General features: G+C 37.9%; 1 protein-coding gene and 1 pseudogene across 1 annotated transcript in view; one reads left to right on the top strand and one right to left on the bottom strand.

Moving 5' to 3' along the window:
* Positions 1–248, top strand: part of LOC102855994 — a 1,917-nt pseudogene extending 1,669 nt beyond the window's left edge.
* Positions 1–9,938, bottom strand: part of CCM2 (cerebral cavernous malformation 2) — a 61,507-nt gene that overhangs the window by 27,086 nt on the left and 24,483 nt on the right. The window lies entirely within an intron of this gene.

Raw genomic sequence — 9,938 nt, 5'->3', positions numbered from 1 at the left:
GAGGGGAAGACCCTCTATGAGGTGGATTGATTCAGTGACTGGGGTAATCGGGATGGGTGTGTCAGAGGCAATGAGATTGGCACAGGATAAAGCAGAGCTTAGGGCTGTTGTACATAGGGTTGCTATGAGTCGCAAATGACTCGACGGCACATAAAAACAATAACTATTATGGGAATGACTCCGACTTTGAGACTGTGTACCAGCAGTCCATTAGGTGCTGCAAATCCTTTTTGGAGAATGCTCATTAATGCTGCATCCATTCCTTGTTAAAAGCCAACAAGATGAACACCTTTATAGTGATGCTCTACATCTTTTAAATCAATCGATGTGTTATAGTGTAATGTTCCATAGTTCAAGGCCATAACTATTTCTTCAGTTAATTTCCTGTTTCTTACCTTAAAAAAATAAACGTGAATGGAAATCAGTTATCATTGGAAGCAGAAGAAGTAATTTTTTTTTATTCAGACTGTTTATGGGTTATATCAGGTATTTTTAAATTAGTTAAGCCTCCCACTTTGCCCTCATTACTAACAAAATCGTAGAACAGCAAAATAGTTTTGCATGTATGTTGCAGCAAGGTCATTTTCTGGTGTTTGGCAGGTAGTAACCTAACGATGGCCATCACTCTAATTTGTTCAATTATAACCTTAATCTCTCAGCTCATTGAAACTTTAAATAGTCTACTCTACCCCTCTAGTAAATGACATGAGTAAGTGTATGAAGGACAAATGTCCTCCCTTTCCTATACTACCACTCATCTTTTTATCCCAAGGCCTTTTGTCGAAGAACATCCCCACAGTAGGAATTCACAGTCTAGATTAGACATAAGTTAAGTTACAAACACCACACACTCGTAAAATACACTTGTATGTTAAAAGAATATGCAAAGATTTAGGAAATCTTTAATATCTTTGTTAACTCTTAATTTTTGACCATTTCATAAGGAAGTAAATTTCTCTACTCTTCCTTGAATGACTTTGCCTTTGTAAACTGAATTCTGTCAGAGACTCTGTTTGCTGTTTAATTCTGTGGTCAGTTTGACAGACATGTTTTTTTCATTATATGCACCTATAATGCAGATGTCAAATATATATTGACTTAGGTGGGGAAAAGAATTTTAAAAGTTGGAAAAAGGAAGTCTTGTTATGCTTAAATTAGTAAATATAATAATTATGAGTGTTCAATAAGTTTATAGGAGAATATAGGCAATTTCTGTATACCTTGAGACACTAATATAATCATTTGAATACATATCAGAAAAGATTGTTTTCAGAATAAAACAGGAAATATAAAACTAAGAAATAAAACAACAACAACAATGAGCTTGAGTGTGTCAGAGTTAGTGAGGCTGACACAAGATATGGCATAGTTCAGATTTGTTCATAGGGCCTCTGTCATAGTCGACTGGGAGCACAGACAATATACTTCTGAGGGTAGGGAGTTGAGGGGGTATGAATGGTTGCTTAGCAAGTCAGTTGTGTTGGGTTTTCGCACCCACCCTCAAAAGTCAGTTTTAATCTAGCAGCTGCTGCACAGAAGAAAGATGGGCAGTCTCTTCCCATTGGGATTTGCACCATCAGAAATCTGGAGTGGAAACGAGTTAATGGCAATGGGTCTAACATGCTTCAGTCACAAATGTCATTATCTTTCAATTAGAAGGATACTTCACAACACATATTTCATCTGCACATGCTATAAGTAAACATTTCTATTGTTGATGCTGCTGGTAGTTTTTTAGTTGTTGATTTGTCATATTTTCTGGTGTCTTAGCTATAATATTGTGGTAATTAATATTGGTTAAACTATCAGAAACATTTTAGAGATGAGAATAGTGAATAAAGGATGAGGGGGGAAAAGGGGGGGAAAGGCTTCTATTCCATTACTAATAATGCTGTAACTAATGATGTTATTATAGCTTGGAAGGAGGAGTGGCATCCACTTCTGTAATAACTTGCCTCCGGAAACCCTATGAACCTGGAGAGAGGAAGAAAGACACCCAAGTGTCGAGGACTCTCCTTCATAGGGTCTCTATGAGTCGCGTGCAACTCGATGGCACTTAACAACAACAACAACAACGATGTTATAATTCACTCTAGATCTTAAAGGAGGCTGTTAATTATTATAGAATCTAATTATTTAGGTTCATCCTAGAGAGGGTGAAGCCAGACTGCTCCTTTGAGGCAAGGATTCTAAAACTTCATTTGACATACTTTGGACATGTTTCAAGGAGGGACCAGTCCTTGGAAAGGGACATCATGCTTGGGAGGGTAGAGGGACAGCAGAAAAGTGGAAGACCCTCGATGAGATGGACTGATTCAGTCACTAGGGTAATGTGGGTAGGTGTGTTGAGGACAATAAGGTTGGCATAGGATAGAGCAGGGTTTAGGCCTCCTGTACATGGGGTCACCACGAGTAGCAAGTGACTCAACGGCACATAACAACAAAAAGAATATTACATTTAAACAATTTTATTAAAACTAGTAATAGGCGAGCTCTGGTGGCCTAGTGGCAAGAAGCTGTAACTGCAATCTCAGAGATACACGGTTCGAATCCACCAGATGCTCTGCTGGAGAAGGAGGAACAATCTCCTCCTGTACCAGTCAGCTCTGATTTGACAGTACACACAAAAAATAATGAAATAAAATAAATTTTAAAAAAAGAATTTGTTAAAATTAAAAAAAACACCTAGTAATAAACCTAGTAAAAACTAACTTTGTAGACATTTATGGAACAAAGTTAGTTTTTAATTGATAGATATTTCCAAATTGTTCTTCAGAAATTATTTAAACCACACCAATGGTTATACCTAGACTAAGCTAATTAAGTTCTTATTAGACTTGTTTTACAAGTTTCTTCTTATAATGAGGGCAAATTGACTATTCCTTGTATTGTTTTTAGCCATGCTTGCTGAACTAGATACACCAAAAGCAAGTGAGAATTTGTCCCTCATGTGTATTGCTAGTACAAGTATCTAGTATACTTACACCAAAACTATGTAGTGCTGCATCTTCCCCCTGGTCAAAAAGTGTCTTGTTCCAATAAACTAAAACTCATTTCTTTTTAAAAAACTAACTTTATGTGTGACTCAGAAATTCCCCCTCAATGAATTTATCATAGGTATAGTAAACCAAATGGAGTCCATTTCAACTCACAGCATAGAACACAGCAGAATCATTCCATAGTTCTAAGGCTATAAATCATTACAGAAGCAAACTGCCCCATTATTCTTACCACATTATTCTGGCTGGTGGATTTGAACTGTGAGCCTTTCTATTATCAGCTGTGCACTTTAACCACTGTGCCATTACAGATCCTTACAGGCATAGTAAAGCATCTGTAAAATGACTGGATAAAAATTAAATGTGCATCAAGATGGTACTGGTTACAGGAAATAGAATAGTCATTACTGAGGTTGTTATATTCTAATATGGAACCTTTTCAAGACAGTCATTGTCCTGGTTACTGTATCAATCCATCTCATCCAGGGTCTTCCTCTCCTGCCTGTCCCTCCACCCTCCCAAGCATGATGTCCCTTTCCAAGGACCAGTCTCCTCCTTGTAATACATCCAAAGTATGTCAGATAAAGCTTCTGAATTCTTGCCTTCAAGTAGCAGCCTGGCTTGACCCTCTCTAGGACAAATAATTTAGGAAAAAATAAACATATATGTCAAAAGACTAGCTGTGGAAGAAGACCAAAAAAGAAAAAAAAAGAAAAAAAAAAGACAGAAAGAAAAAGATAGTATCAGCAGTACCTTCCAGAGTGGATACTGTATAATTAAAAAAAAAATAGGAGAGATTTCTTTATACTAAAAAGACTACATGAATTTTATACCATGTACACAAATAACAAACATATTCAATTGTTAAAACAGAAAAATTATCTAATCAAGAAGATTCTTGTGTTGGCCTAAAAGAGGTAAAATTGCCTCCTATTGTCTTCCCCAGAAATAAAACATCTCAGTAAGCTTCAAATGGACTGTGCATAATGGATAGAGCTGCTAACCAACAGGTCTGCAGTTCAAATCCATTAGGCACTCTGAAAGGATTTCCAGAAAAGAGACTAAAAATATTACCAGTCTTGGAAACTCAACAGAGGGTCGCTAGGAGTCAGAACCCACTCGATGGCAGTGAGTAAGTAGCTGCAAGGTCCAGTTAGCGGTGTGCACACCCACTCCTACATCGAGTAAGCACTTATTTGTCTTCTGCTCCTCATACAAGCCATGCCTTGTACTGGGCACTAGGGAAACAAATATTAGCTTGTGATGGAATATATGAGAAGAATGAGAGCTAGTTTATAAAGATTTTGTGCAAGTTAAAAAAGAAAACTAAATCTAAAATGCTAAACAATGTGTAATAAACACAGTAAAAACTCAGAAAGACTTGCTGCTCATTCTTCTCAATTTTATTAATGTGCATTCTAAATGCAAAAAAAAAAACACCCACAATACCTTTCCAATAAGAAGTGCACTTGAGAACATGGAACTAAATATTTTCCCAGGCTGTTGAATTTTTTGGTCATTATCAATTTTTATCCATCAAAATAATAAATAGACAGTTTAAGAAGGCAAAGAGCTCCAGAAGTATATTACAAAAAATCTCCCTTTTTCCCTAAAATATAATTTTTTTGCTAATCACTGCTTAATGTGGGTATCTTTCTGTTTATGTATATTCCATTTCACAGCTAAGCTAAACAATGTACCAAAACAAAAATTCCTTCCCGTTACAACTTCTTATTTCTTTTAAACTACACTTTAAGATCACTGTAAATCTCCTTAAGAGGATCTATAAATCTGTAATAATCACAACCCCGATACTGACATTGACTCAGTAAAGAGTCACCTTCCACCTCCATCACCACTAATTCCCTTCCACCTGTATCTCTTCTTCAATTCCCAGAAAATCACTACCTATTGTTCATTTCTATAGCTTTGTTATTTCAAGAATGTTTCATGCAGGAAATCATGTGAGATGCTGCCTTTTGGTATTTCATTGTTTCTTTTCAATCAGTGGAAGCCCCTGATAATTCACATGACTTGCTGCAGCTATCAGCAATCTGCTCCTTTTCATTGATGAGTAACATATAACATCGCAGAGATGTACCACACTTTTGTCTAACCAACACTGATATTCATGACATCTGGGTTTTTTTAGCTTTTGGGTACTACAAATAAAGTTCTGATAAACATTTATATACACGTTTTTGTGTGAATCTAAGCCTTCATTTCTCTACAATAAATGTCAAGTTGTGTATTAGTACATGTTCAGTTCTGAAGAAACTGTCAAACAACTTTCCAAAGTGGTATACCATTTTATGCTCCCATATCTTGCCCTTGTCAACATCTGGTAATGTCATTACTATTACTGATATTTTTTAATAGCTCTGTAGTGATAATTCATTGTTTTTAATTTGAGTATTAAAAGAGAGTGCACTGGTAGCCTAGTGGTAAGGAACAAAGCAGTGCTGCCATCTCAAAGGCACACAGTTCAAATCCCCTAGCTACTCCACAAGAGGGGCAATCTCCAATTTACTGCCTCTGAAAATCCACTGGAAGTTCAGCTACAATGGTTAATAGAGGTGTTCTGGTGGGCAAGAAAGGAGCTCTAGTAACTTTGTGGTAAGGAATTGGGCTGCCAACTTGAAAGTATGCAGTTCAAATCTATCAGCTGCTCCATGGAGAAAGATGGGAAATCTCTCGTGCCATTTTCTGCCTCTGCAAACCCACTGAAGAGTCAGGTATGGGTCAGTTCCAAATCAACAGTAGCCAATAAGGGCACTCTGGTGGCTTAAAGGTAAGGAGTTGTACCAAAGGCCAACCCAAAGGCATACATTTCAAGTCTACCAGCTATTCAACGAGAAAAAGATGGGCAATATCCTCCTGTGTATTTTACTGCCTCTGAAACCCCATTGAAGAGTCAGCTGTGAATTCAACAGCAATCAGTTGTGTTGCTGAGTGGGTAAAGGGTTGTGCTGCCAACCCAAAGACACGTTCAAATCCACCAGCTGTTCCAAATGAGAAAGACAGGTAATCACTGTCCCTGAGATTTATGGCTTCTGAAGATACGCTACAGTGTCAGCAAAAAATTTATTCTGATGTGACAGCAATGGCATGATAATGATGAATGAGTTCCAGTGATGTAGTCTATAGGGAGTTTTGTTGCTAACCCAAAGGTGGTGCCTGTTGGGCAGTTCGGACATGCCAGAAGCTCCTCGGGAGAAAGATGGGCAACCTCCTCTAAAGTAATTTATAGCTTCTGAAGATCTGTTAGTTGGTCAGCTTTGTGTCAGTTTCAACGAGACAGCAACTACATCTTTGAATAATACTTAACATCTTTTCTTGTGTTTTGCCATCTGTATATGTTTTTAGGTGAAATATCTATGGCTTTTTTTGTTCATGTTCTAATTATCTGTTCTTTTTATACAACGTTTTTGAGAGTTTAAAAAATATATTCTAAATATTAATGTTCTGACAGGTATATGACTTGAAATATTTTTTTTCCCCAGTGTGTAACTGTTATTCTTTTAGACCTCTCTGATAACTACAGGGTTTTTCAGCACTTAAAAAAAAAGTTACACTCTTCATTTATCAAAATTCATTACTATCAGGCCAATTATAACTCATGGTAACCCTCAACCAAGTTTCTGAAGCCACAAATCTTAACAGGAAGAGACCATTCATCTTCTTCTTGATAAGCTACCCGTGGATTCAAACCATGAGACCCAACGTTTTTTGATTACAAGTACACTACGGACTGTGCTGGAATGACTGAAGACTTGCTTTAACCCCCATGATCTCTGCTGAGAAACTGGATGTCACTTCTCTCCTGCTGTTTCAAAGATATTTTCTCTTTATTTTTCTGGAGCTTCATTATGATGTATCTTACTGTTAAGTTTTAGATTCATCATATTTAAGGCTTGTTCAGCATCTTCTGTCTAATGAGGAAAGTCTATACTTATTATAGTTTTTCAACCCCATCCTTTCTTCTCTCCTTCTGACCTCCCAATGTTAGAGCTTTTGATCTAGTCTCACAGTAGAATAAGGCTGAGAACCATCAGATTCCTCACTGACCTCTACTGGCACTCTTCTGCTAGGCATGATGGGAGTTCTGGCCCACCATTATATACCTCTCTAGCTGGTACTGCTGTTGTTATATGCCACCCAGTCAAGTACAACTCACAGTAACACTATGAAAAAGAGATCTGTCTTTTCCTGTGCCATTCTCATCATCTCTGACACACTTGACTCCACTGCAGGAGTCACTATGTCAATCCATCTCTTTGCCCAACCCTCCATTTTCCAAAACGTGATGTCCTCCTTCTCTAAGGAAAACCCTCTCCTAGCAACATGCCTAAAGTATGTGAGATGAAGCTGTCATCCTTACCCTCAAGAATCATTCCAGCTGCTCATTCTCCAAGACAAAGCTATTTGTTCTTTTGATAGTCCATGGGATATTTAGCACTGTTCTCAACACTAGAGCTAAAAGGCATCAATTCTTCTGTTATCTTTATTCTTTACCTAGCCTTCCAATGGCCTGAGTCAGGCACACCTTAGTCTTCAAACTGACATTATTCCTCCTCAGCAATTTGGAACGGTCCCTAACAGACTTTCCCAGGACAATACGTCTTCTGATCTCCAGACTGCTGGTACCAAGGGTGTTGATCGTGGATCCAAGTAAGATTAAATCATTGACAGTTTCAATCTTTTCTCCATCTATCATAATGTTGCCTTTCGGTCCACTGGTAAGAATTTTTGTTTTCTTGATTTGAGATGCAATCCATATTGAGGACTGTAGCTTTTCATATTCTGCAGCAAGCATTTCAAGTTCTCCTCACTTTCAGCAAGCAAGATTTCATCATTTACATAAGGAAGAGGAACAGTTGTAAGCAGACACTAGTGAATGCAACATGGAAGTGAGAACCATGAATGTAGGAAAACTAGAAATTGTTAAGAAAGAAATGGAATGCATAAATATTGACATATTAGGCATTGGAGAGAGGAGATGGACTGGCATGGGGAATTTTGAGTCAGATGATCATATGATACATTACTCTGGAGAAGAAAAGGTGAGGAAAAATGGAGTTGCTTTCATAGTTAAAAAAGTAATTTGTAGACCCATCTTGAAGTACAACATTGTGAGTGATAGGATTATATCCATACGCTTACAAGGACGTCCAGTGAATACCACTATCATTCAGATATATGCACCAACAGCCAGAGCCAAAGAAGAAGAAATAGATGATTTCTACCAAGTTTTACAATTGGAGATAGATCGAACATGCAATCAAGATACATTGATAATAATGGGCGACTGGAACACAAAAGTTGGGAACAGAGAAGAACAATCAGTAGTTGGAAAACATGGGCTTGGTGACAGAAATGAAGCCAGAGATACAATGATTGAATTTTATACAATCAATGACTTATTCATTGCAAATACGTTTAATAAGAAACATAAATGCAGGTTATAGACATGGATTTCACCTGGTGGTATGCATAGGAATCAGATCGATTACATCTGTGGAAAAAACCGCTGGAGAAGCTCAATATCAGCTGTGAAAACTAGGCCAGGAGCTGATTGTGGAACAGATCACCAACTACTCCTATGCAAGTTCAAGCTGAAGCTGAGGAAAATTAAACCGAATCCACAGGAGCCAAAACATAACTTTTATTTCATCCCACCTGAATTTCAGAATCATCTCAAGAACAGGTTTGAGGCCTTGAACACTAATGAGGGAAGACCAGATGAGTTGTGGGAGGATGTCAAATATATCATCCAGGAAGACTGCAAATGGTCATTACAAAGGAGGATGTCAAATATATCATCCAGGAAGAGTGCAAATGGTCATTACAAAGACAAAAGAGGAAGAAAGACCATAATGGAAGTCAGAAGAAACTCTAAAGATTGCACTGGAATGTAGAGAAGCCAAAGCACAAGGAAGAATTTAAGATACTAAGGAGCTGAACAAAAGATTCCAAAAGCCAGCACGGAATAACAAAGGAAAATATTACAATGAAATGTGCAAGGAGGTACAGTTGGAAAATCAAAAGGGCCGAACTTGTTCAGTATTTCTCAAGTTCAAGGAACTGAAGAACAAATTCAAACCTTGAGTAGCTATAATCAAGGATGCTTTTTAGGAAGAATATTAAATGATCCAGGAGGTATTAAAAGAAGATGGAAGGAATATATTGAGTCATTGTATTGAAAGGAATTGGCAGACACAGAAGAATTTAATGAAATAACATTTGAGCAAGAGTCTATGTTGATGAAGGAAGAAGTTCAAGCTGCTTTGGAGAAAATAGCAAAAAATAAGCCCCCAGGAATAGATGGTATACCAAATGACATATTTCAGCTAACAGATGCTGCCCTGGATGTGCTCACCAAGTTGTGCCAAGAAATCTGGAGAACAACCACTTAGCCAACTGGCTGGAAGAGATCTGTATTTGTTCCCATTCCAAAGAAGGGTGATCCAACTGAGTGCAGAAACTACAGAACAATACCACTGATTTCACATGAAAGCAAGATTCTACTGAAGATTATCCAAAAATGACTGGAACAGTACATCAGCAGAGAACTGCCAGAAGTCCAGACTGGGTTTAGAAGGGGCCGTGGTACTAGGGATATTGTAGCTGATGTTAGATGGATCTTAGCTGAAAGCAGGCAATACCAGAAGAATGTCTATCTGTGTTTCACTGATTATGCAAAGGCGTTTGACTGTGTGGATCATAACAAACTGTGGCTCTTAGAAGAATGGGAATCCCAGAACACTTGATCATTCTAATGCAAAACCTACACTTGGACCAAGAGGCCGTCGTCAGAACAGAGAAGGGTAACACTGCATGGTTCAAAATTGGGAAGGGTGTACACTAGGGATGTGTCCTATCTCCATACCTTTTCAACCTGTATGCAGAGCAGATTATCCAAGAGGCTGAGCTCTATGA

This window comes from Elephantulus edwardii, unplaced genomic scaffold (assembly GCF_000299155.1).
Source record: "Elephantulus edwardii isolate Elephantulus edwardi_28Jun2011 unplaced genomic scaffold, EleEdw1.0 scaffold00234, whole genome shotgun sequence".
Taxonomy (NCBI): domain Eukaryota; kingdom Metazoa; phylum Chordata; class Mammalia; order Macroscelidea; family Macroscelididae; genus Elephantulus; species Elephantulus edwardii.
This window is presented reverse-complemented; position numbering and strand designations above follow the sequence as displayed.